This window comes from Scyliorhinus canicula, chromosome 11, assembly GCF_902713615.1.
Source record: "Scyliorhinus canicula chromosome 11, sScyCan1.1, whole genome shotgun sequence".
In the NCBI taxonomy this organism is placed as follows: domain Eukaryota; kingdom Metazoa; phylum Chordata; class Chondrichthyes; order Carcharhiniformes; family Scyliorhinidae; genus Scyliorhinus; species Scyliorhinus canicula.
The window spans coordinates 83,801,741-83,829,581 of record NC_052156.1 but is presented as its reverse complement, the minus strand read 5'-3'; the positions used below and the strand labels follow the sequence as shown (position 1 = coordinate 83,829,581).

General features: G+C 48.9%; 1 pseudogene; it reads left to right on the top strand.

The window, feature by feature from the left end:
• On the top strand, positions 1-26,012 carry LOC119973168 (annotated as a pseudogene).
• The last annotated feature ends 1,829 nt before the right edge of the window (positions 26,013-27,841 follow it).

Sequence of the window (27,841 nt, the reverse complement as noted above, 5' to 3'; positions counted from 1 at the left end):
ACTATTAAAGCTGGCCCCAGCAATTGAAGCGCCTATGGCGTATGATATGGCTGATGCAGAGTTTATTCAGGTATCAGGTTTTCAGTGTTTATTCGGTTTCCTGGTTTATTTCCTGAATATCATTAATGAATAAAAAAAAATTCTATTAGAGCTGGTCCACCGGTATATTGCCCCACCACTAGTACTACAAATCCCACAATACATTGCCAGTGCGTTGCTCGCGCTTGCCCCACTCTCTCATCAGCATCCTTATAGCGCTAGTCATCTGTGGTCAACTTTTAGCTAGTCCTCACCCCAAAAATGGCTAAACGAAAGGTGGACTTAGAAAACAGGGATTTTCAAGGCAGATGGGAGGCAGAGTATATGTTCGTGGATATAAAGGGCAAACCTGTTTGTCTTGTGTGCGGAGGCGGTGTGGCTGTAATCAAAGAATATAACGTAAGACGACACTATGAAACGAAACACCACGACAAGTACAAGCATCTGGACAAGAAACAGAAGCTCCAGAAGGTAGAAGAGTTGAAAAGAAGTCTGGCGTCACAGCAGGCTATGGTCACAAAGGCCAAATCACAAAGTGAGGCTGCTGTAAAGGCTAGTTTTATTGTGGCAGCAGAGATCGCTAAATCAGCTCGGCCCTTTACCGAGGGAGAATTTGTTAAAAACTGCATGATTAAAGTTTGCGACGTCGTGTGTCCAGATAAAAGGCAAGCCTTTTCAAATGTGAGCCTGAGCAGAAACACCGTTGCCGACCGTGTACGTGAGCTTGCCACCAATCTACAACAGTTGGTGGGAAAGGGAAGTGATTTCATCGCATAATCCCTTGCTGTGGATGAGAGCAAGGACACTTCTGATACTGCCCAATTGTCAATTTTCATCCGTGGAGTGGACTCAAGTCTTTGTGTAACAGAGGAACTTTTGGGATTAAGATCAATGCATGGCACAACTACTGGAAAAGATCTCTTTGAAGAGGTATCCAGATGTGTAAATATAATGAGGCTGCCTTGGAATAAACTTGTGGGACTGACGACAGATCGAGCGCCCGCGATGTGCGGTCAAAAGAGTGGATTGTGTGTTGTTACTCGTGTCTTAATAAAGCTCGTAGTCTCAAATGTGGAGAAGATGCTTTATTGTGAGTTTGTTCTCTCTTCAGAGCTGTTACCTACGGTTACCTTCAGTGTTCCTTGCTGGCGTGTGTGTGTGTGTCCTGCTCCAAGTTCTGCCCTCTGAAGTGTCCTCACTTCCTGTCCCCGTCTATTTATATGGCTCTCCCGTGCCCCCTCTAGTGTTTGCTCAGTTGTATTGCATCTAGTTAACTTGTGATCACCACATCCCCCTTTTTCTCTTTACATATTTTCTGTACATCGTTAAAGAAAATTGTACATCCTGTCCCGGTGTATTTATAGCTCTCCCTCTGGTGTTTGCTCAGTTGTTTTGTATCTAATCAATCTACGATCACCACATCCCCCTTTTTCTCTTTACATATTTGCTGTACATCGTTAAAGAAAATTGTAGAAAACAGTTACTTATGATATGCGTATCTATACAGGTGATGGTGCTATTGCATATTGTACAAAGCCAATGTAGTTATATGTCCAATCTTAATAAAAACATTTATGAGTCCAAACTTGATGAATTTGTTCAGAGCTTTTTTTTTCTTTTTGTTGTTGATGACGTGGTGATATTGATATTGCAAGTCCGCTGTGAATGTTGTTGGTGTTCCTTGTTATTTTAAGTACCCAATGCATCATCCCGAGGTGTTTGCATGGTCACCTCACTGATGTTGACTGGCATGGACTTTTTTCTGTGCTTGTGGTGTTGATTTATTGTCTCATCCGCCTTGGATGCTGGTGTGCTTGCTCGTTCTGGAGCAGACGTGAGTTTGTGCGACTCGTTGTCATCCCATGACATGTTTGTAGTCTTGTCATCGTTTTGCAGTGTGCTGTGGCATTGTCCTTCATGTGCCGAGTAGTACTGTAGCCACTGTAGCCACCTAAAATGGACACTGAACTAAACACAATGGAGAATCGCTAAGACTGCAGGGAAAAACAGTTTAGCCAAGGCAAGCAGCCTGCAAACACTCATTAGCATTTTGCAAGCAGCAAAACCAGTTTCTGGACAGGTGGAAGATCTCAAACCAAAGGTGATAATGGCAGAACGTTTTACATACTAATGAGGCAGTCCAGATCTAGGCACACACAATGGCAACATTTGGGTTTGAATAAGATACTTTAAGTGGATGTCCAGACAGAGCGGCACCAGAAGTATCCACTATAGAAACCGCCCCCACCATTGAGAAAGACCCTCACATTGGAGGAATTCAAAAGATATCGATTGGAAGCGATCCAATCGATACCTGAAGGTAAAGCCCGCCCAGGAAAAGGCAAGGACATTGGGGACCCCTATAAAAGTAGACCCCCACACATGGTCCTGTCTGTTGTTTCGTGCTCCGGCTTTGACCAAGAACTTCGAATTGTATCCTGACTCCAGCCGTTGAGCACCAGCCGCCGAACCGTAAGTGCCAATACGACGCTCGCTACGCGAACCAGGCCCACTAGACCCCCAGTGACCAGCACGCTTTCTGAAGGTTGCAGACCAAGACCGGAACGAAGGCCTCGCTCCCTGACCTTGCCTGTTCCTGTTTAGTTAAGTATTCTGATTCCTTAGTCTAGTCATAGCTTAGTCCCTTAGCGTGTGCATGCGTATTTATTATAATTGTATAATAAATATTGATCGTTTGGAACTTACTAATCGGTGTATCGTTTTATTACTTTGAACCTGACCTTGGAATATTTGTGAGGTGTCTATACGGCATCTGGCGACACCTGAGCTGAAAATACATACACAGAGCCGAGTAGTGTTAAGCACCCGGCCTTTAAACGGAGGCGTGTTAATACACTCCAATAAACGCGTTTAACACCCATAGCAAAACGTGCAACATTTAGTGGCGACATCCTGACGGGACACGGTTATAAGTGGTACCCCCACGACTTCCGGTTGCGGCTATGACCAGCTAAGTTGCACGTTTGGCTGCTCCTGCGAGGAAGGTGTTTTCGGGCCGATTGGAGGGCCCCTAACGGCGCTGGAACGACGATTCCCGGTGGGGGAAGGTTCCCAGAGGAGAACCCTGCAAAACTTATGGTCGTCACTCGAAGTGGGGCAGAAAAAAAAGCGGCAGCAGCTCCCCGAAAAAAGCGGGGGAAGAAACCCAAAATTGCGGCCGGCGGCGCACCCGAGGACTGGAGGAAATGGGCGGAGGAGCAGCAGGCCGTTCTCCTGCGCTTCTTCACGGAGCTGAAAGTGGAGCTGCTGGAGTCGATGAACGCGACAACCACCAGGCTGATGGGAGCCCAGGCGACCCAAGAGGCGTCAATTCGGGAGCTGCAGCAGGAGATGGCTGTGAGGGAGGAGGAGGCCACGGTCCTCGTGGGAAAGGTGGAGGTGCACGAGGCACTCCACCTGAAATGGCAAAACCGACTGGAGGAGATGGATACCCGCATGAGGCGGAAAAACCTGAGGATCCTGGGCCTGGCAGAAGGGCTGGAGGGGTCGGACCTCCCGAGGTATGTGGCAGAAATGCTGGGCTCACTGATGGGGGCAGGGGCCGTCCCTTCGCCCCTGGAACTGGAGGAGGCCTACAGAGTAATGGCCAGGAAGCCAAGAGCAAACGAACCCCCGAGGGCGGTTCTGGTTCGGTTCCAGCAACTCAGTGACCGGGAGAGGGTGCTGAGGTGGGCCAAGAGAGAGAGGAGCAGCAAATGGGAGAACTCGACGGTGAGGATCTACCAGGACTGGAGTGCGGAGGTGGCAAAGCAGCGGGCCCGGTTCAACCGGACGAAGGCGGTGCTGCATGCCAAGAGAATCAGATTCGGGATGCTGCAGCCAGCGCGCTTGTGGGTGACCTATAAGGACCAGCACCACTATTTCGAGTCCCCGGAGGAGGCGTGGGCCTTTGTCCAGGAAGAAAAGCTGGACTCGAACTAGAACCAGGGGATACTTGGCGGTCGTTGCCGCTCTGGTACTTTAAGCTGGACACGTGGCTTTCTTTTGGTTGGATTTTCACTTGGCTGTATTTTTGGACCCTTTTTTTCTCTCTACCAGTTTTTTTCTTTTTTCTGTTATTTATAATGTTATGTTGGGGGGGCGGGGTGGGGGGGCGGGGTGGGGGGGGGGGGGGGGGGGGGGGGGGAGTGCCGGGGGTATGTGTTTCTTGTGGGGTTTTTTTTTTTTTTTTATCGGTGTGGGATCGGGGACGGGGGTGGAACTGAAGATGGAGGGGTGGGGAGTGGCAGGGCGAAAGCGCGGGCTTTCCTCTGGTTTCCCGCGCGCGGGGCAGAGGAGGGAGGAGGGTGGGAGGAAGGGGCGTGGTCAGCAATGGCTCCCTTTCCCGCGCTGGAGCGGGGTCAAGGAGGGGTGGTAAGGGGGGGGATGTCCCCCATGCCGGGAGGAGTCGGATTGTGGCAGGGGCAGCCGGGTCAGCGTAAACCAGCTGACTTACGGAAGTACTATGGAGGGTGCATCGCGGCTAGGAAGGGTCCTAGCCTGGGGGGGGGGGGGGGGGGGGGAAGGGGGAAGGGGGGGGGCTACCGGGTTGCTGCTGAAAAGGCCAGGGAGGAGAAGTTGAGGACCGGAGGGGTGGGGGGAGGGCGCCATCGCCATGGGGAGCGGGTCAGAAGGGGAGGGCTGACTCGGGGCGAGCAGGTGACAGGATATGGCTAGTCGGCAGGGGAGAGGGGCGGGCTGCCCTTCGACCCGGCTGATCACTTGGAATGTGAGGGGGCTGAATGGGCCGGTCAAGAGAACGAGAGTAATCTCGCATTTGAAGGGACTGAAGGCGGATGTAGCAATGCTACAAGAGACCCATTTGAAGGTGGCGGACCAGGTCCGCCTGAGAAGGGGGTGGGTGGGACAGGTGTTCCACTCAGGACTGGACGCAAAGAACCGGGGGGTGGCGATCCTGGTAGGGAAGAGGGTGTCGTTCGTGGCGGCGGAGGTGGTGGCGGATAAAGAGGGTAGATATGTCATGGTGAAGGGTAGGCTACAGGGGGAGAAAGTGGTGATGGTTAATGTGTATGCCCCGAATTGGGACGACGCTGGCTTCATGAGGCGCCTACTGGGCCTCATTCCGAACCTGGAGGCAGGGGGCCTGATCATGGGGGGGGACTTCAACACAGTGCTGGACCCCGTGCTGGACAGATCGAGTTCAAGGACGAGTAGGAGGCCGGCAGCGGCAGAAGTGTTAAAGGGGTTTATGGAGCAGATGGGAGGGGTAGATCCCTGGAGGTTTGGGAGGCCGAGGGCGAGGGAGTATTCCTTTTTCTCCCATGTCCACAGAGTCTATTCTAGAATTGACTTTTTTGTATTGAGCAGGGGACTGATCCCGAAAGTACGGGAAGTGGAGTACTCGGCCATAGCGGTCTCAGACCATGCGCCACACTGGGTAGATTTGGAAATGGGGGAGGCGCGAGACCAGCGTCTGCTGTGGCGCCTGGATGTGGGGTTGCTGGCGGATGAGGAGGTGTGTAAGAGGGTCCGGAAAAGCATTGAAAGATATCTGGACACTACTGACACGGGGGAGGTGCAGGTGGGGATGGTCTGGGAGGCCCTGAAGGCGGTGATCCGGGGGAGCTGATCTCCATACGGGCACATAGGGAAAGGAGGGAGAGACAGGAGAGGGAGAGGCTGGTGGGGGAGCTTTTGGACGTGGATAGGAGATATGCGGAGGCACCAGAGGAGGGGCTGTTGGGGGAACGGCGCAGTTTGCAGGCTAAGTTCGACCTGTTGACCACCAGAAAGGCAGAGACACAGTGGAGAAGGGCGCAGGGCGCGATTTATGAATATGGGGAGAAGGCGAGTAGGATGTTGGCGCATCAGCTCCGCAAGCGGGATGCGGCTAGAGAAATTGGGGGAGTGAGGGAGAGGGGTGGGAACGTAGTGCAGAAGGGGCCAGAAGTAAATGGGGTCTTCAGAGACTTCTATAAGGAGCTGTATCGGTCAGAGCTGCCGACGAGGGGAGGGGGGATGGAGGGCTTCTTGAATAAATTGAGGTTCCCCAAGGTCCAAGAGGAGCTGGTAGAGGGGCTGGGGGCGCCGATAGGGTTAGAGGAGCTAGTCAAGGGGATTGGGCATATGCAGACGGGGAAGGTGCCGGGGCCAGACGGGTTCCCGGTGGAATTTTACAAAAAATATGCGGATTTGGTGGGCCCTGTGCTGGTACGAGCCTTCAACGAGGCATGGGAGGGGGGGGCTCTGCCCCCGACAATGTCGCAGGCACTGATCTCTCTGATCTTGAAGCGGGACAAGGACCCCGTGCAGTGTGGGTCATATAGGCCTATCTCGCTCCTGAATGTGGACGCCAAGTTGCTGGCAAAGATCCTGGCTACCAGGATAGAGGATTGTGTGCCAGGGGTGATACACGAGGACCAGACGGGTTTTGTGAAAGGGCGGCAGCTTAATACGAACGTGCGGAGACTGCTAAATGTCATCATGATGCCGGCAGTGGAGGGTGAGGCGGAGATAGTGGTGGCATTGGACGCGGAGAAAGCATTTGATAGGGTGGAGTGGAAGTACCTGTGGGAGACGCTGGAACGGTTTGGATTTGGGGAGGGATTTATTAAATGGGTGAAGCTGCTCTATTCGGCCCCGACGGCAAGTGTAGTGACGAATGGTAGGAGATCGGAGTATTTTGGGCTCCACCGGGGGACCAGACAGGGGTGCCCCTTGTCCCCCCTGCTCTTCGCACTGGCAATTGAACCGTTGGCGATGGCACTGAGGGGCTCAGGGGGGTGGAGAGGGCTGACAAGGGGCGGGGAGGAGCACCGGGTATCACTATACGCGGACGACCTGCTGCTATACGTGGCAGACCCAGAAGGGGGAATGCCGGAGGTGATGGAACTGCTAGCAGAGTTTGGGGACTTTTCGGGGTACAAGCTAAACTTGGGCAAGAGTGAGGTATTTGTGATACACCCAGGGGACCAGGAAGAGGGAATCGGGAGACTCCCGTTTAAGAGAGCAGGAAAGAGTTTTAGATATTTAGGGGTGCAGGTGGCAAGGAACTGGGGGACTCTCCACAAGCTGAACTTCTCCAGGCTGGTGGAACAGATGGAGGAGGAATTTAAAAGGTGGGACATGGTGCCGCTGTCGCTGGCGAGCAGAGTGCAGTCCGTTAAAATGACGGTCCTCCCGAGGTTTTTGTTTTTATTTCAGTGCTTGCCCATCTTCCTCCCTAGGGCCTTCTTCAAAAAGGTGACGAGTAGCATCATGAGCTACGTGTGGACGCACGGCACCCCAAGGGTGAGGAGGGTCTTCTTGGAGCGGAGTAGGGATAGTGGAGGGCTGGCATTACCCAATCTTTCGGGGTATTACTGGGCGGCAAATGTATCGATGGTGCGCAAGTGGATGATGGAAGGGGAGGGGGCAGCTTGGAAACGAATGGAGAGGGCGTCCTGTGGCAACATAAGCCTGGGGGCCCTAATAACGGCGCCATGGCCGCTCCCTCCCACGAGATACACCACGAGCCCGGTGGTGGCGGCCACCCTCAAGATCTGGGGGCAGTGGAGGCGACACAGGGGGGAAGTGGGAGGTCTGATGGAGGCACCGTTAAGAGGGAACCATAGATTCATCCCGGGGAACATGGACGGGGGATTTCAGAGCTGGCACAGGGTGGGCATCAGGCAGCTGAAGGATCTGTTTGTAGATGGGAGGTTTGCGAGCCTGAGAGAGCTGGAGGAGAAATTCGGGCTCCCCCCGGGAAACATGTTTAGACATTTGCAGGTGAAGACATTTGCTAGACGCCAGGTGGAAGGGTTTCCCTTGCTCCCCAGTAGGGGGGCGAGTGATAGGGTGCTCTCGGGGGTCTGGGTCGGAGGGGGGAGGATATCGGACATCTACAAAGTAATGCAGGAGGCGGAGGAGGCATCAGTAGAGGAGCTGAAAGCCAAGTGGGAGGGGGAGCTGGGAGAACAGATAGAGGATGGGACATGGGCTGATGCCCTGGAGAGGGTTAATTCTTCCTCCTCGTGTGCGAGGCTTAGCCTCATTCAATTTAAGGTGCTACATAGAGCCCATATGACGGGGACAAGGATGAGTCGGTTCTTTGGGGGTGAGGACAGATGTGTCAGGTGTTCGGGAAGTCCAGCGAACCATGTCCATATGTTTCGGGCATGTCCGGCACTGGAGGAGTTCTGGAAGGGGGTGGCAAGGACGGTGTCGAGGGTGGTGGGATCCAGGGTCAAACCAGGATGGGGACTTGCGATCTTTGGGGTTGGGGTGGAGCCGGGGGTACAGGAGGCGAGAGAGGCCGGAGTACTGGCCTTTGCGTCCCTAGTTGCTCGAAGGATACTAATACAGTGGAAGGACGCGAGGCCTCCAAGCGTGGAAACTTGGATTAATGACATGGCAAGCTTTATTCAGTTGGAAAGGGTCAAATTCGCCCTGAGAGGGTCGGTACAAGGGTTCTTCAGGCGGTGGCAGCCTTTCCTCGACTTTTTGGCTCAGAGATAGGGTACAGAGGTCGCAGCAGCAGCAACCCGGGGGGGGGGGGGGGGTGGCAACAACGGTTGTGGTGGGTTATTTACGGTTGAAATGCGGGCAAATTTGCTCGCAGTTCATGTTTGATGTTGATTGTTGCTTTGTTTGTTTTTGGGGGAGGGGGGAGGGACAACGCGCGCGCGAGTTCGGGCGGGGGGGGATATTTGTTAAGAGGGAATATTTTGTAATATTTTATAGTTAGTTGGGGTAAATATCTTCATGTAAAAAATTCTTTCAATAAAAATTATTTTTTAAAAAAATAAGTGGTACCCCCACTCCGTCGAGGACCCTGAAATTTGAATTAGAAATCTGGTAAAGAAAAAGGAAAGAAATCACAAATATTCAAGGTGTTCAAAGGAATAAACGTAATTCGGAAGTGTGTTTAGTGCATGCGTACTAACAGGGCTGTAAGGTAAAACTGAAAGCATTTTTGTTGCGACAAACTTTCGGTAGTTTTGTGAACGGAACATAGCGTAAGCCTTACCCGTTTCGTGAGACATAACCTCAACACCCCCTGTTCTAAATTTAAAGTGAGTCAGAGAAAATGGCCATGCAGGCAATGGAACGCCTCATGAACCCAGAACGGTTTGTGGTCGCAGCGACCAGCAGTAGCCGAGTAGGTCAGTGTCCCATGTGGGAGCTGGAACTCCGCAAGTATCTGCAAGGAAAGGGATGGCCCCTTTGGAAAGAGTTTTGTTTGAATGAGGAGTCAGGTCCCGGAAGTATAGGACATACTTGGTGGGAGAACCTCTCTCAAATTCACAAGAAAAATATGAGTAAAGCACGTAAGCCGATGGCGATTGTGTCCTGTTTGGCACAATTGCGAGGCACAGAGGAGGTCGTTCAGACGCTCCGGGCAGAATTAGAAGAAAGAAATAGAATGAGTAAAGTGGATGTCAGGGACATCGAAAAGGAAAACATGGATCTAAGAGGGAAGTTGGCAGAGAAAGGTAGAGAGGTGGATGATGCCAAGAGGGCACATCAGTCTTGTCTAGCCCATCTCAGCAGTTCCCAGACCCAGTACGAAAAGGCCTATCAGGACGTGCAACGTGCCGTCCTGATAAAAGAATCAGAGAAGCAGGTAGAGGCTTTGCAGAGGCAATGCTCTGACCTTAAAGCAGCTTTGAGAGCACTCCATGCTGCCACCACAGAACAAAGACAGAGTACTGTAGACCACGCGAAATGCAGGAAGCAGATTGCAGAGCTGCAATCGCTGCTTTCGGTGCAAAATGGGTTTCAAAGCACCTTTGGAACGCAGTTAGATGAGGAGAATGCCCCAGACTAGAAAGAGTTAAGTGAGACAGCGCAGCGTTATGTTCAGGGAACATGTGCGCCAGCAGCGCAGCAGAAAAGGCAAGCACCCCAACCCCCCACAGATCAGCTCGTTACCATTCCAATGAATCCAGTCACCACCCAGAGAAAAGCGACCATAGAAGGCGCACCCGATATAACTTACACCACCCCCTTAACTGTAACCCAACTAAGTTCTCCCCACCGCAGACCCCCACCAGTTTTTCGCAAAGGTAAAGCAGCAGGCTACCATGTACGGCCTGGACGAGAGAGAGCAGGTTAAACTCACAGTTCTGAGTTTGGACCAATCGGTAGTAGCAGCCCTCCCCGACCCACAGAACGTTGGCGGAGGCACACTAGAGGAAATGCACACCTCCATTTTAGATGCCATAGGGTATAATAGAGGTGACCCCGTAGAAGGACTTAATAAGTGCCGGCAGAAGAAATCCGAGCACCCCACAGCATTCGCCGGAAGGCTGTGGATCCATTTTAACGCAGTATTTGGCGATTTAAATAGAGCCCATTTGAACCGGGAAAATATGGTTAAATGGACGCGCACCATAATTTCTCATGCAACAGAAGCAGGACAGAGCGCTTGCAACAGCTATGACCCCTCAGAGGAAGCCCATAATGAGAAGTGGGTCCTGAAAAGATTGTCCCGCGCTTGGGAGCAATCAGTTCAGGGCAAGAGTAAAGTGAAATCCCCAGAACAAGCTCAGGCTGCAGCAGACATACAGGCAGTGAGAGAGCACCAAAAACCCGCGTGGGTGAATGAAGGAAAGAGCAGCCCGCCACAGAAGTCGCAGGAATGCTACAACTGTGGACAGTTAGGACATTGGGCTAAGGAATGTAATGGACCCCAGAGATCACAGAGAGGCCAGCAGACAGGCACTCTGAACAGGAATAAGGCAAAACCGATCCATAGTATAGGGATCCAGTCAGGACAGACCAATGTGGACGGAACGGACTGACGGTGTTCGGGCTCCCCCACTTGGGTCTGTGACACACTATGGGATCCATCAGGAAGACCGGTAGTCACGGCAAAGTTAAGAGGGAAGCCCATAGAGTTACTTTGGGACACAGGAGGCTCCCGCACCACAATTAACTCCACCACCACGGCACAGGCAGACACGTGGCCGACCACCTCCACCATCACACTTAGCGGGTTCACAGGACACTCGCAGCAGGGACACATTACAGCACCCGTAGCAATCCAGCTAGGGAACATTTCCACCAAACACCCCGTTGTTCTAGTAAATCTTCCCCGGACAGCAGAACACATCCTAGGGATAGATTTTATGAATGCACATAGCCTGTCGTTCGACCCAGTGAACCAATGTGTCTGGCGAATGGCAAGATCGGACAGAGCACCCGCTACCCTCACAGTAGGAGAGTACGCTAATAGGATTAGTGCAGTAGGAGAATACTCATTTGACCCGACTACACTAAACACGGACAGACAAGTTAAGGCAGTATTAAATAAACATAGGACAGCATTTGCCAGTCACCGGCACGACTGTGGCAGAATGGCTGGACAAATTCACGTTGCCGGACCTGACCCCAGACCACAAAAACAATATAGATTTCCCCTAGAAGCAGAGGGAGAAATAGAGAAAGTGATAGGTAGCTTATTGGAGCAAGGTGTGCTTAGAACAGTAGCCTCGACCAATAATGCCCCTATTTGGCCAGTGAGAAAGCCCGACGGATCATGGCGTCTGACCATTGATTATCGGGAACTCAATAAAGTAACCCCAGCAGTAGCCCCCACGGTAGCAACAAGTCCCGAGACCATGCTCAAGCAGGGACTCAACTCCAAATATTTCACGGTTTTGGACATTAGCAATGGCTTCTGGTCAATCCCATTGGCAAAGGCGTGCCAGTACAAATTTGCCTTCACATTCAAAGCACAACAGTATACGTGGACATGCCTTCCACAAGGATTCCACAATTCCCCCTCCATTTTCCACCGACAGTTGGCGAATGGTCTAGAAAAATTTTCCCGCCCCGAATGTCTGGTACAGTATGTAGACGACCTACTACTGCAGACAGACACAAAGGCAGAGCACATTACGCTTCTGGCCGAACTCCTGGAACTTTTAACCGAGATTGGATGTAAAGTTAACCCAAGAAAGGCCCAGATTTTGGAAAATAAAGTGATGTATTTGGGAACAGTCATCACACACGGCAAACGCGAGATCGAATTCAAAAGAATTGATTCGATTGTCAAATTGCCCCTTCCCCAGAATATTTCAGCCCTCCGGTCGTTTTTAGGATTGGTTAGTTATTGTCGGAACCACATCGACGGATTCGCGACAAAAGCCGCCCCACTCTCAGACCTCCTTAAGAAAGGAGCCCCCTGGGAATGGCTTCCGCAGCATACAGAGGCTGTGGAAGAGTTAAAGAAAGCCCTTAGCGCAGCACCCGCGCTACAAGTCCCAGACCAACTTTCCCCCTATGCAATAGAGGTAGCGAGCACAGATCTGACCCTCTCGGCCGTGTTACTTCAGGAACGGCACGAGCAGCTAAGACCAGTGGCTTATGCCTCCCGACTGTTAGACCCAGTTGAACAAGGATTTTCAGCCTGCGAGAGGCACCTCCTTGCTGTCTTCTGGGCAGTACAATATTTTTCGTACATTACCGGACTCAACCCCACCACCATTTTGACCGAGCACACCCCCACACAGTTACTCCTAGACGGTCGACTGTGTGTTGTTACTCGTGTCTTAATAAAGCTCGTAGTCTCAAATGTGGAGAAGATGCTTTATTGTGAGTTCGTTCAGTTTCCAGAGCTCGACCTAGAACTACCTTCCAGTGCTAACTACCAGCTTTGCTTGCTGTGTGTCCTGCTTACCAGCCCGCCTGCTGTGAAGAGTGTGTCCTCACTTCCTGTCCTGATCTATTTATATGGCTCTCCCGTGCTCCCTCTAGTGGTCGCTCAGTTGTGTTGCATCTGGTTAACTTGTGATCACCACATCCCCCTTTTTCTCATTACATAGTTTCTGTACATCATTAAAGAAATTTTATACAAAACAGTAACTTATGATATGCGTATCGATACAAGTGATGATGCTATTGCCTTAGTTAACAAAGCCAATGTATTTATATGTCCAATCTTAATAAAAACATTTATGAGTCCAAACTTGATGAATTTGTTCAGAGCTTTTTTTTTCTTTTTGTTGTTGATGACGTGGTGATATTGATATTGCAAGTCCGCTGTGAATGTTGTTGGTGTTCCTTGTTATCTTAAGTACCCAATGCGTCATCCCGAGGTGTCTGCATGGTCACATCACTGATGTTGACTGGCATGGACTTTTTTCTGTGCTTGTGGTGTTGATTTATTGTCTCATCCACCTTGGATGCTGGTGTGCTTTGCCATTGTGTACAAGTCGTTGTTTCATTGCTGTTGTTTCTGTCGTTCCTGTTTTTGTTGTTTCCGTTGCCGTTTTTGTCGTTTCCGTCTTTGTTGTTGTCGCTATCTTTGCTCCTGACTTTGTTGTGTTTGTTGCCATTCTTGTTGTTTCTGTCTCTGTCGTTGTCGCTATCTTTGTTCCTGACTTTGTTGTGTTTGTTGCCATTCTTGTTGTTTCTGCCTCTGTCATTGTCGCTATCTTTGTTCCTGACTTTGTTGTGTTTGTTGCCATTCTTGTTGTTTCTGCCTCTGTCGTTGTCGCTATCTTTGTGCCTGACGTTGTTGTTTGTCTTGTTGCGCTTCATGTTGCTTTTATTCTTGCTGTTGTCGTTCTCGTTTCTGCTGTGCTTCTTGCTATTGTTGTTTGTCTTGTCGCGCTTCATGTTGCTTTTCTTCTTGCTGTTGTCGTTCTCGTTTCTGCTGTGCTTCTTGCTATTGTTGTTGGTCTTGTCGCGCTTCATGTTGTTTTTGTTCTTGCTGTGTTTCTTTTGACTTTTGTTTTTCTTGTTATACTCTATTCGTGTCCCGAGTGGATAATTTGAGTCATTGAGCATTCCGTCTCGCGAGTGGTGCGAATGATCTGATGTTGCATCGGTGCAGGTGACATCAATCAGTTGTGGAGAATTGGATTCCGCATCTTTGCTTTCTCGGCGCTCCTCTTCTGGAGTCCAAATCTGCATGATTTCAGTTGACGTGGTTTCTCTAGACTCTTGGTGCTCCGCTTCTGGAGTTAAAATCTTCATGATTTCTGTTGATGTTATCTCACTGGACTCCAGGTGCTCCTCTTCTGGAGTCAAAATCTGCATGGTTTCTTTTTGTTTGATGTCTCTGGACTCCAGGTGCTCCTCTTCTGGAGTCAGAATCTGCATGTTTTCTTTCGGCATCGACTCTCTGGACTGTTGGTTGGCCCGACTCTGTGCTTCTGTAGACAAGCTGAGAACTGTCAGTCTCACTGTGATCCTGTACGTCGAGTGCGAGCACCTTGTCACTGTTTTCGCTCTGTGCTTCGGTACAGACAAGCTGAGAACTGTCAGTCTCACTGTGATCCTGTACGTCGAGTGCGAGCACCTTGTCACTGTTTTCGCTCTGTGCTTCGGTACAGACAAGCTGAGAACTGTCAGTCTCACTGTGATCCTGTACGTTGAGTGTGATCACCTTGTCACTGTCTTCGCATGCAGTGGGCAGAGGTGCATTGTCTTCTTCTTGTTCCTGTGAGCGTGTTGGACTTTCATAGTCCGCTCTTTCTTCTTGTTCCTGTGAGCGTGTTGGTAGACTTTCATAGTCTGCTTGCGGTTGCTCAGGTACAGCGGGTTTACCTTCATGGTCTTGTTCATGCTTGGTGTCCGCCCGGGAGTGTTTGCTTGCATCCCTGTTGGCGTCTTTCATCACTCGCACTGTGGAACCTGTCATCGCTCGCTCCGTGGAGTCTTCCTGTGCTCTCTGTGTGGCGTCGTCTTCGTCTTGGGTATTGCTGTCATCTAATGTATCGACGAGCTGCCATGGCACCATGGTGTTGGATTCATCCACCATGAGTAGATTCGTGTTGAGCTTTGCAACGGTGTCGCTGATGCTGTGATCAGCATGTCCAAATAACTCCTCCATGTCTGAGTAGTATTCTTTGAAACCCATTTCATCTTCGTTGGCTTCTTCTACCACGAGTTGATTCGTGTTGAACTTTGCGACCGTGTCGCTGATGCTGTGATTAGCATATCCGACTGACTCAGCTGTGTCTGAGTAGTATTCTCCGAAAACCAAATCATCCTGGTTGGATTCTTCTACCACGAGTTGATTCGTGTTGAACTTTGCGACCGTGTCGCTGATGCTGTGATAAGCATATCCGACTGACTCAGCCATGTCTGAGTAGTATTCTTTGAAAACCAAATCATCTTGGTTGGATTCATCTACCACGAGGTGTGCTTTGCGACCGTGTCGCTGATGCTGTGATAAGCATATCCGACTGACCCAGTCAGGTCTGAGAGGTAATCGTCGAAAAACAAATCATCTTTTGTTGTTTCGGAATTCTTTTTGTTCGCTTCACTGTGTGTGGTGAAGGCAGCTTTTTCCAAGGTTTTGTGCAAGTTGTTTTTCACTGTTGGTTTAAGTTCAGGCGTTTTTCTGTGTTCTGAGGCAAGAAAATTTGGTTTTACCACTTTAAGTGTCTTGTTTTCAATTTTCGGGCATTTCCCTTTTAAGTGGGCGTGGTCAGGATTCTCAGACGTCATGACGTCACGCGTAGGAACGACTTGCACATGCGCAAATCGGCTTTCTTTCCTTGTGCGGTTCGGTGTCCATTGCGCATGCGCGGCTTGCGCATGCGCATGACGGTCCGCGACGAAGACTTTTTTTGACTGCGCATGCGCGGCTTGCGCATGCGCATAACGATCGGCGCCGCAATCTTTTGTAAACTGCGCATGCGCGACTTCCGGTTCCGGCGCATGCGCGACTTCCGGTTCCGGCGCATGCGCAGACGCGATTTGTAGTTCTTTGCTTACCAGAGACTGCAAAATGTGCTCCGACGCCATTTTATCGCGGATTTCAGCGTTTTTTCTTTCTAAAAGTTGTAAGTTACCTTTTCTTTCCGATCTGGACTGGATTTCAGCGTTTTGGCTTTGTGAAAAATTCATGTTATTTCTTCTTTTTGATCTGTACTGTGCATTCGCGATTTTCTGATCTTTTTGTGATTTTTTAAGTCTTGCATCACTCAGTCTCTGTGCAGGTTGGACTGTGAGCATGCCTTGATGTTCAAATTTCTCACAGTACTCTTCAAATTTGTTTAGTAACGTTTGTAAGCTGTTCCTGTCTTCACCTTTTGAGTATTTAAATCCATTATACACTTTCCTATTGACAGGCCCTTCGATGAGAATTGCTATTTTAATTTTGTCTGAGGCTTCTTGTACATCATTAGCTATGAGATAAAAATCGAACATTTGTTTAAACCTTTTCCAGACATTTCTTACATTACCAGTCGTGTCCAGCTGAGGTGGGTATCCATGCCACATCCTCGAATTAGCGATGTCTTCCCAAGTCAAATGTCCAGTAGGAGATTTCCATGCCATTTTGTGCTTTCTGTATCTGCAGCTGAGTTGTCCTGTCGTAAGCGTCCTGAAATCACTGCTGGTACCATGTGTTGTTACTCGTGTCTTAATAAAGCTCGTAGTCTCAAATGTGGAGAAGATGCTTTATTGTGAGTTCGTTCAGTTTCCAGAGCTCGACCTAGAACTACCTTCCAGTGCTAACTACCAGCTTTGCTTGCTGTGTGTCCTGCTTACCAGCCCGCCTGCTGTGAAGAGTGTGTCCTCACTTCCTGTCCTGATCTATTTATATGGCTCTCCCGTGCTCCCTCTAGTGGTCGCTCAGTTGTGTTGCATCTGGTTAACTTGTGATCACCACAGACTGAAGGACGGTTCAGTTAGCCAGAGTAGGGCAGCTAGGTGGACATTACTTTTACAAGGACGGGACATTACAGTAAAACGGACCCGCACACACACATTTTTAGCCGACAACCTCCAATACACAGGACAGCCCTATGAATGTGAAATTGTAGCCCCCTTACATAACACAGGACCCTTTATAGCGAAGACACCCCCCAGGAAGATAGGGAACCCCAGACAAAGCCCCCAACCCACAGACACGTGTGGACCACTACGGATATACGTAGACGGTTCATCCACAGTTTTAGAAGGTGAGCGTATCACAGGATGCGGCATTTACGTCGAGGACGCGCAGGGGCGCGCTCTCGAAGAGATAGCTTTAAAATTACCAGGACACTTAGGCGCGCAGGCAGCAGAGCTCGCGGCCATAGCTTATATAGTGGACCACCCCGATTCTTTCCCCAGCCCAGCGGACATATATTCGGACAGTCTATATGTCTGCAATAGTTTAACAGATTTTCTGCCCCTGTGGAGGACACGAGGTTTTGTCTCCGCAGATGGGAAACCCCTTCCATCAGCCCCTTTACTCCAACACATTTTAGAGAAAGCGAAGGACAGGACCTTCGGCATTATCAAAGTGAGAAGCCACCATTGGTCATCCCCCCCCGGGAATGTAAAAGCCGACGCACTGGCTAAGGCAGGTTCCAGGCGAGGACACTTGTGGACACCCCCAGCTAGCGCACCAGCTAGCGCCCCTGTGAGCGCAGTTCAAGTCTCACAGACCAATATTAAGGATTTAGTAGAGGCACAGAAGCAAGATGAGGATCTCAGGGAGATTTTCAAAGGCAACTTTGTGCCACAGTATGACAAATTCAGACACGCACTGACCACACATGAGGGTGTGATCATAAAGGATCAGCTTTATGTGGTCCCGCAGCAGGACAGGAATGAAATGATTGCTTTGTTCCATGATGGACACGGGCATCAAGGGACCGACGCAACCACGAGGCACCTCAGGCAGCTCTGTTGGTGGCCTAACCTAAGGACAGATGTAAGTCACTACATCGAGAATTGCCTTATTTGCGCCCAGAATAACCCGGAGAGGTATTCTAAAAAAGCACAACTTCGGCATACTCGACCAGTTAATGGACCCTGGACAAACCTCCAGATCGACTTTATAGGACCATTGCCCCCTCGTAGGAATGGCTATAAATACGTTCTGGTGGTCATCGATACCTTTACCAAATGGGTAGAGGCATTCCCCTCTAGAACGAATACAGCTAAGACAGCTGCAAAGATCCTGACCCACCACATCTTCACGAGATGGGGTTTACCCCGAAGCATTGATTCGGACCAGGGATCTCACTTCACAGGACGGGTCATGAAGAACGTCCTGACAATATTTGGCATAAAACAAAATTTTCATATTGCGTATCACCCACAGTCCAGCGGGATTGTAGAGCGCATGAATCGGACCCTAAAATCCACACTTCGAAAAATGGTTCAGGAGAACAACTCCACATGGGATTCAGTGCTCCCATTTGCACTCATGTTCATCAGAAATACAGTTTCAACTTCCACAGGATACACACCACACACACTCATGACCGGACGCCCTATGAAAGGTACAGAATTCCTTTTAGGACTGGACATGACTAGCCCCGAAGTGACGGCCCTCACACACGAAAAGACGGTTAAAGACCTGGTTGAGACTGTGAGGTCTGCACAGATCGCAGCCGCAGTTCAGCTAGGGAAACGCCGTAGACAAAGCACAGCATTCTTTAATAAGACCGTACACCCCACAGAATTCCAGGTTGGGCAACAGGTAATGCTATCTGTATACAACCCCAGCAGTTTTTTGGCACCAAAATATTCTGGCCCATACTCAATTTCGGATAAAATTAGCCCCTCAGTTTATAGGATAAAATATCCTAATGGTAAGACCGCGTGGTTCCATATCAACCAGTTAAAGGCATATGGAACACAGGCCAACCATGCACACCATGTCCTGCTAGACGCAGCAGAACACCTCACCCCACCCACTAGAGACACGTTTCCACCATCCCCCTCACAGACCAGTTCTTCATCGGACTCGCCCACGACTCCGGCCACTGACCACGACAGACCACGCCCCGAAACGCCCACAAGCTGCTGCAGCAGACAGCGATACAGACACTGACTCTGAGGACAGCCACAGCACACCACACTACAGCCCACATTGCAGCGACAATGACCCCGACTACAGTGACCCCATGGAAGTCACTTACATTAAAAACCCAGACCCACCACCCGACCCCGACGACCCCGACAACACCCATTCACTTTTGGACCCAACACTCTGGCACAGGGACAATTCGTACCGACTTGTCCGCAATGACGAACGTGACCCCCAGTCACACAATTCAAAGATATCATGCCTGATCCACACAAGGGTGTGGGATCCGGGAGAGCAGGACGACACGGTGTCTGAATCCCGATACGGCAACCCCTTTGTGACCCTGTTCACAGAGACAGAGGAAAAGTGAGGTGTCCAGATGATGTAAAATAGGACCCGCTTGAGGGAAGCGATGTCCTTTCTGATGGAACCTGCACGCATGTTTGTTTGTCAGTTTATGTTTGTTTGTTAATATGTTAAGAGATTGATTGCAGATCTTTTCAGCTGAAAAGATTGTGACCACCTCACACACCCGTTAGCTTGTCCGCAAATACCTTTGAGAACTTCGGTTCGCAAACCAACCGTTTGATTGGAGATCTTTTCAGTTGTAAGGATTGCGACCACCTCGCACGCACTTTAGTTTGTCTGCCGAAACCTCTGAGAACTTCAGTTGTATCCTCTGGTGAACCGACACGGTTCACGACTTGTTCCCTGTTTTCAGATGAAGGAGCATCTTGGCTCCTCCATTGTTTTTAGGTGCCCCTCTATTCGGCGAATAGAGGCTGCAAATCCACGGTAAACACATTCTTGCCCGTTTACTCCAGGTTACTCAGGCAGTGGACAAACGGCACTGAGGACCCGCCCTGTCTGAGAACCCACTTTGGTCAGCCAAGCTCGGGTATGGCACAGCACGCCCTACCCGGGGATCCCATTCAAATCGTACCCGTAGCGGCCCATACGCAACCCATTCGACCTTTTGTTTCCAATTTGTTTTCATTTTTTGTTAGGCAGCCCTTAGGCCGCCATCCCACATGGTATTTACATCCAGGAACATTCGGATGGTAAATGAGCAAAGCCTGCGAGACGGCTCGCAGGAGGAGAGTTGTTAGGTGTATTGTGTTCATTAAATTCGCTTTTGAAAAAAAAAAAAATGAGGGGAGTCACAGGGTGTGACTTGGCCAGTCATTTTTAATGGGTCAATTGGAATTGAAAGACAGATACACTAACAAGTACGGATATTAAGCTGTATTGACAGATACTGTGCTTGATCCCATAGCTTTCGAAGGACGAAACAGGGATCACAGCAAGGATCGGCCATACAGGAGGAAGAAAAAGGAGAACGAAGAGAAGATGATGGAAGCCTACTTATTGCTCTTAAATGTTGTATTTGTTTATGTCAAAGCAAGACACGTTTCCCCCACAACCCCCACCGTAAATGTTTCACTCACAGCAACTCCCCCGTGCTCAGCTCTGATCAGTGAGGTTCAGACCTGGTGCACAAAATTTATGACATGGTACTCCATGTCATATGTGATTGAATCACTGCTAGTGATTGCAATCCTCGTCATACTCGTACAGACCCTCAGGTTGAGGAAGTGGAAGAGGAGAGCCTCCCGTTCCTGCCCCTCAACCGTCTATGGAGTTCGATCCCCTATTTTTCGGTTTCATCAATCCCCTTTGCCCCATGATGAATAAAGCACTGTGAATAAAATAAAATATACCCATGTATTATATTGTCCTGAACTCGACTGCCGAGTCAGGAAATGTTATGTGATGTGGTATGAATGGATGAGGTTTAGTCTGTAATGAAATGTTTAAGGTAAAATAAGGATAGTGGTGATAGGTAGAGGTTCCCGGTTTAGGTAATGCATGTCCCCTTTGACATAGCGCCAAGTAGAGATGTCAGTTAAAAAAATTTTCTTCCCATAGTTTAAGGACAGAGTAGACGCTCAGGAGCTTGCCGAGGTCAGGGAACACAAAGAAGGCAACCCAGATGCACTCGAGGCAACGTACATAGGTGATCCTTCACAATATTTTGATTGTGAGGATCACAAGGAGGGAATGTAGCCACTGTAGCCACCTAAAATGGACACTGAACTAAACAAAATGGAGAATCGCTAAGACTGCAGGGAAAAACAGTTTAGCCAAGGCAAGCAGCTTGCAAACACTCATTAGCATTTTGCAAGCAGCAAAACCAGTTTCTGGACAGGTGGAAGATCTCAAACCAAAGGTGATAATGGCAGAACGTTTTACATACTAATGAGGCAGTCCAGATCTAGGCACACACAATGGCAACATTTGGGTTTGAATAAGATACTTTAAGTGGATGTCCAGACAGAGCGGCACCAGAAGTATCCACTATAGAAACCGCCCCCACCATTGAGAAAGACCCTCACATTGGAGGAATTCAAAAGATATCGATTGAAAGCGATCCAATCGATACCTGAAGGTAAAGCCCGCCCAGGAAAAGGCAAGGACATTGGGGACCCCTATAAAAGTAGACCCCCACACATGGTCCTGTCTGTTGTTTCGTGCTCCGGCTTTGACCAAGAACTTCGAATTGTATCCTGACTCCAGCCGTTGAGCACCAGCCGCCGAACCGTAAGTGCCAATACGACGCTCGCTACGCGAACCAGGCCCACTAGACCCCCAGTGACCAGCACGCTTTCTGAAGGTTGCAGACCAAGACCGGAACGAAGGCCTCGCTCCCTGACCTTGCCTGTTCCTGTTTAGTTAAGTATTCTGATTGCTTAGTCTAGTCATAGCTTAGTCCCTTAGCGTGTGCATGCGTATTTATTATAATTGTATAATAAATATTGATCGTTTGGAACTTACTAATCGGTGTATCGTTTTATTACTTTGAACCTGACCTTGGAATATTTGTGAGGTGTCTATACGGCATCTGGCGACTCCTGAGCTGAAAATACATACACAGAGCCTAGTAGTGTTAAGCACCCGGCCTTTAAACGGAGGCGTGTTAATACACTCCAATAAACGCGTTTTACACCCATAGCAAAACGTGCAACAGTACCATTGTGTACAAGTTGGTTCATTGCTGTTGTTTCTGTCGTTCCTGTTTTTGTTGTTTTCGTTGCCGTACTTGTTGCTGTTTTTGTCGTTTCTGTCTTTGGTGTTGGCACTGTCGTTGTTCCTGACTTTGTTGTTTTCGTTGCCGTTCTTGTTGTTTCTGTCTCTGTCGTTGTCGCTATCTTTGTGCCTGACTTTGTTGTTTGTCTTGTCGCGCTTCATGTTGCTTTTGTTCTTTCTGTTGTCGTTCTCGTTTCTGCTGTGCTTCTTGCTATTGTTGTTGGTCTTGTCGCGCTTCATGTTGCTTTTGTTCTTGCTGTTGTTTGTCCCGTTTCTGCTGTGCTTCTTTTGACTTTTGTTTTTCTTGTTATACTCTATTCGTGTCCCGAGTGGATAATTTGAGTCATTGAGCATTTCGTCTCGAGAGTGGTGCGAATGATCTGATGTTGCATCGGTGCAGGTGACATCAATCATTTGTGGAGAATTGGATTCCTCATCTTTGCTTTTTTGGTGCTCCTCTTCCGGAGTCAAATTCTTCTCGATTTCGTTTGACGCGGTGTCTCTGGATTCTTGGCGCTCCTCTTCTGGAGTCAAAACCTCCATGATTACAATTGACGTGGTGTCTGTGGACTTCTGGCGCTCCTCTTCTGGAGTCCACATCTGCATGATTTCAGTTGACGTGGTGTCTCCGGACTCTTGGTGCTCCGCTTCTGGAGTTGAAATCTTCATGATTTCCGTTGATGTTGTCTCACTGGACTCCAGGTGCTCCTCTTCTGGAGTCAAAATTTGCATGGTTTCTTTTGGCTTGGTCTCTCTGGACACCAGGTGCTCCTCTTCTGGAGTCAGAATCTGCATGGTTTCTTTCGGCGTTGTCTCTCTGGACTCCAGGTGCTCCTCTTCTGGAGTCAAAATCTGCATGTTTTCTTTCGGCATCGTCTCTCTGGACTGTTGGGTGGCCCGACTCTGTGCTTCTGTACAGACAAGCTGAGAACTGTCAGTCTCGCTGTGATCCTGTACGTCGAGTGCGATCACCTTGTCACTGTTTTCGCATGCAGTGGGTAGAGGTGCATTGTCTTCTTCTTGTTCCTGTGAGCTTGGTAGACTTTCGTAGTCTGCTTGCGGTTGCTCAGATACAGCGGGTTTACCTGCATGGTCTTGTTCATGCATGGTGTTCGCCAGGGAGTGTTTGCTTGCATCCCTTTTGGAGTCTTTCATCACTCGCACTGTGGAGCCTGTCATCGCTCACTCTGTGGAGTCTTCCTGTGCTCTCTGTGTGGCGTCGTCTTCGTCTAGGGTATTGCTGTCATCCAATGTTTCGACGAGCTGCCATGGCATCATGGTGTTGGATTCATCTACCTTGAGTAGAGTCGTGTTGAGCTTTGCAACGGTGTCGCTGATGCTGTGATCAGCATGTCCAAATAACTCCTCCATGTCTGAGTAGTATTCTTTGATACCCATTTCATCTTCGTTGGCTTCTTCTACCACGAGTTGATTCGTGTTGAACTTTGCGACCGTGTCGCTGATGCTGTGATAAGCATATCCGACTGACTCAGCTGTGTCCGAGTAGTATTCTTCGAAAACCAAATCATCCTGGTTGGATTCTTCTACCACGAGTTGATTCGTGTTGAACTTTGCGACCGTGTCGCTGATGCTGTGATAAGCATATCCGACTGTCTCAGCCATGTCTGAGAGGTAATCTTCGAAAAACAAATCATCTTTTGTTGTTTCGGAATTCTTTTTGTTCTCTTCACTTTGGGTGGTGCAGACTGCTTTTTTCAGGGTGTTGTGCAAGTTGTTTTTAACTGTTGGTTTAAGTTCAGGCGTTTTTCTGTGTTCTGAGGCAAGAAAATTTGTGTTTACCACTTTAAGTGTCTTATTTTCAATTTTCGGGCATTTCCCTTTTAAGTGGGCGTGGTCGGGATGCTCAGACGTCATGACGTCACGCGTAGGAATGAATTGCGCATGGGCAAATCGGCTTTCCTTCCCTGTGCGGTTCTGTGTCCATTGCGCATGCGCTGCTTGCGCATGCGCATGACGATCCGCGACCAAGACTTTTTTTGACTGCGCATGCGCATAACGATCGGCACCGCGATCTTTTTTAAACTGCGCATGCGCGGCTTCCGGTTCCGGCGCATGCGCAGACGCGATTTGTAGTTCTTTGCTTACCGGAGACTGCAAAATGTGCTCCGACGCCATTTTTTGGCGTTTTTCGCGGATTTCAGGGATTTTTCTTTCCCACCAGGACTGGACCTCCAAAAGTCGTAAGTAATCTTCTCTTCCCAATCTGGACAGGGTTTCAGCGTTTTGGCTTTGTGAGAAATTCTTGTTATTTCTTCTTTTTGATCTGTACTTTTCATTCGCGATTTCTTGTTCTTTTCGTGATTTTTTAAGTTTTGCATCACTCAGTCTCTGTGCAGTTTGGACTCTGAGCATGCCTTGCTGTTCAAATTTCTCACAATACTCTTCAAATTTGTTTAGTAACGTTTGTAAGCTGTTTCTGTCTTCACCTTTTTAGTATTTAAATCCATTATTCACTTTCCTATTTACAGGCCCTGCGGTGAGAATTGCTATTTTAATGTTGTCTGAGGCTTCTTGTACATCATTAGCTATGAGATAAATATCAAACATTTGTTTAAACGTTTTCCAGAGATTTCTTACAGTGCCAGTCTGGTCCAGCTGATCTGGGTATCCATACCACATCCTCGAATTAGCGATGTCTTCCCAAGTCAAATGTCCAGTAGGAGATTTCCATGCCATTTTGAGCTTTCTGTATCTGCCACTGAGTTGTCCTGTAGTAAGCGTCTGAAGCCACTCCTGGGTACCATGTGTTGTTACTCGTGTCTTAATAAAGCTCGTAGTCTCAAATGTGGAGAAGATGCTTTATTGTGAGTTCGTTCTCTCTTCAGAGCTGTTACCTACGGTTACCTTCAGTGTTCCTTGCTGGCGTGTGTGTGTGTGTCCTGCTCCAAGTTCTGCCCTCTGTGAAGTGTCCTCACTTCCTGTCCCCGTCTATTTATATGGCTCTCCCGTGCCCCCTCTAGTGTTTGCTCAGTTGTATTGCATCTAGTTAACTTGTGATCACCACAGATTGGTGGGAAGAATCCGGGAGAAGATGCGGGAGGAAAACGGCGCAGGTGAGCTGACAGCTTATCACTGCATCATACACCAAGAATCGTTGTGTGGCAAAGCCTTGAAAATGGAACATATATTGAACATAACACGAGCAGTTAACTTCATAAGAGCCAAAGGTTTAAATCACCACGAGTTCAAGTCATTTCTGGAGGAGTTAGGTTCAGAATATAATGATTTGCCTTATCACACAGAGGTGCGATGGCTAAGTCAAGGAAAAGTGCTGAAAAGATGTTTCGAGTTGCGTGAGGAGATCTGTCAGTTCATGGAAAGCAAAGGGAAAGACACAACAGAGCTCCGGGATAAAAAGTTGCTTTGTGAAGTGGCGTTTCTGTGTGACATCACGAGCCATCTCAACGCGCTCAACCTACAGCTTCAGGGGCGGGGCCATGTGATCACAGACATGTACGCTGCAGTGAGGGCTTTTAAAACTAAGCTGCGCCTGTGGGAGACGCAGATGCAGCAAGAAAACTTGAGCCATTTTCCGTGCTGCCAAATTATGAAAGAGCAGGTCTCTACCGCAGTGTTCCCACGTGCACAGTTTGCTGAAAAACTTAGCATACTTGGTGCCGACTTCACACGGCGATTTGCCGACTTTGAAGCCCAAAAAAATAGGTTTGAACTGCTCAGTAATCCATTTGCAGCTGACGTGGAAAGCGCACCAACCAATATACAAATGGAGCTGATTGAACTCCAATGTAGTGACACACTCAAGGCAAAGTATGACTCGGTGGGTGCTGCACAGTTTCTACGTTTCATCCCCAACACAATGCCTCAGCTGCGTAACCAAGCTGCTCAAATGCTCTCTATGTTTGGCAGCACATACCTGTGTGAACAACTGTTCTCTTTGATGAAGATAAACAAAACATCACACAGGAGTCGTCTTTCTGATGAACACCTTCACTCAATCCTGAGGATTTCCTCAGCTCAGAGCCTGACTCCAAACATTGATGAACTTGCATCCAAGATGAGATGTCAAGTATCTGGCTTAGACTAGTGTGAATCACAAAGTGTTGGCCTGTGGAAAAATGTTTTCATTAGAAATTACTCTGGAAAAGCTCCAGATAAAGCAATAAGAAATAAATGCAACTAATTTTTTTATTTATTTAATATTTAATGTTGTTTTTATAGGCAATAACCTAAGCTTTATTAGTTCCAGGTTCAATAAGTTAATTTCAATAAGTTTTGCAAAAAAACATTGAACCAGTCCGGCCCTCGACTTGTCCCGATTTTTTAAATTTTGGCCCACGGTGTATTTGAGTTTGACACCCCTGCTATCAATATATGTAATGCTAGTACAGGCAATTGACCACGTCTCACTGTCAGGACCTATATTAATATCTTTCTTTAGTTATCTGTACAATTGTTTCTTTGTTTTACGAGTTGAGTATTAAGTAAAAAGAACTCACAATATTTATATATTACTCAATAAATTAGTTTGTAGCCATCTGGGATGGCCACTTACAAACAAAACATGGACACTTGCAAAGACTCAAGGGAATAAAGGCCAATACAGGATTCAGGCAAACTCAGAGCCTAAATGTATATTTGCTAACAGAGAACAAGGTCAAGGCCATTAACGCCATGAAGACCCCGGAAGACAAAAAGGCAGCGCTACGCTTCCTCGGAATGGTGAACTTCTTGGGAAAATTCATTCCCAACATGGTCTCACACACCACGGCTCTCAGGCATCTGGTGAAGAAGTTCACTGCATTCCAGTGGCTACCCACACAGCAAGCAGAGTGGCTCAAGCTCAAAGCAAAGCTCACCACTGCTCCGGTACTAGCGTTTTTTGACCCGGACAGGGAAACAAATATCTCCATGGATGCAAGCCAGGACGGCATTGATGCGGTGCTCCTCCAGAGGGATGACTCCTCGTCCTGGACTCCAGTTGCTTATGAGTCAAGGGCCATGACTCCCACTGAACAGAGGTACGCCAAAATAGAAGTGTGCCTGGGCCTCCTAACCGGCATTGTAAAGCTCCATGACTACGTCTATGATCTACCAACATTCACAGTGGTGACTGACCACAGACCCTTGGTCCATATCATTCATAAGGACTTGAATGACATGACGCGCAGGCTTCAGCGTATTTTCCTTCGAATCTGAAGGTACGACTTTGAGTTAGTATACACACCAGGCAAGGAGCTGATAATTGCGGATGCCCTGTCCTGCTCCATCACCTCGCCCTGTGAACAGGTTGACTTCATCCAGCAGATTGAGGCACAGGTGCAGCTGTGTGCCAGCTACCTCCCGTACTCAGATGAAAGAGTGATCAGCATTCGTGAAGAGACTGCCAAAGACCCTCTTCTGCAGCGTGTAATGCACCACCTTGCTAATGACTGGCAAAATGGGCAATGCCCTCAGTTCTTCAATGTGAAGGACGACCTGAGTCGTCGAGGGGATTCTCCTCAAGCTCGATCGTATCATTATTCCTCACAGTCTGCAGAGCTTAGTGCTCAAACAAATCCACGAGGGACACCTAGGTGTCGAAAAGTGTAGGCGCAAGGCCCGTCAGGGTAACTTCTGGGTAATTTGAGAAATAATCTATGATGAGCACATAGTCACGCCCATTGGCGTGAAAAAGGTCAATTCCCAACTTGGACCACGGAGAGGTCAAGTTCTCGTGTTGCTGGGGTGTTTCTTTTGTTTGAGCAGGCTGGAAACGCTGGCAGGTCGCACAGTTGAGGACCATGTTGGCTATGTCAGTACTTCTCAAATTACCCGGAAGTTGTGAAGCTGTCAGACCTCACATCAAGTACAGTCATCAAGGCATGCAAGGAGACATTTCCCAGGCATGGTATTCCGCTCACCGTCATGAGTGACAATGGTCCCTGCTTCCACAGCCAAGAGTGGTCCAATTTCGCCAAGCTGTACCAATTCAAACACATTACCTCAAGCTCGCACTACCCTCAATCTAACGGGAAGGTCAAG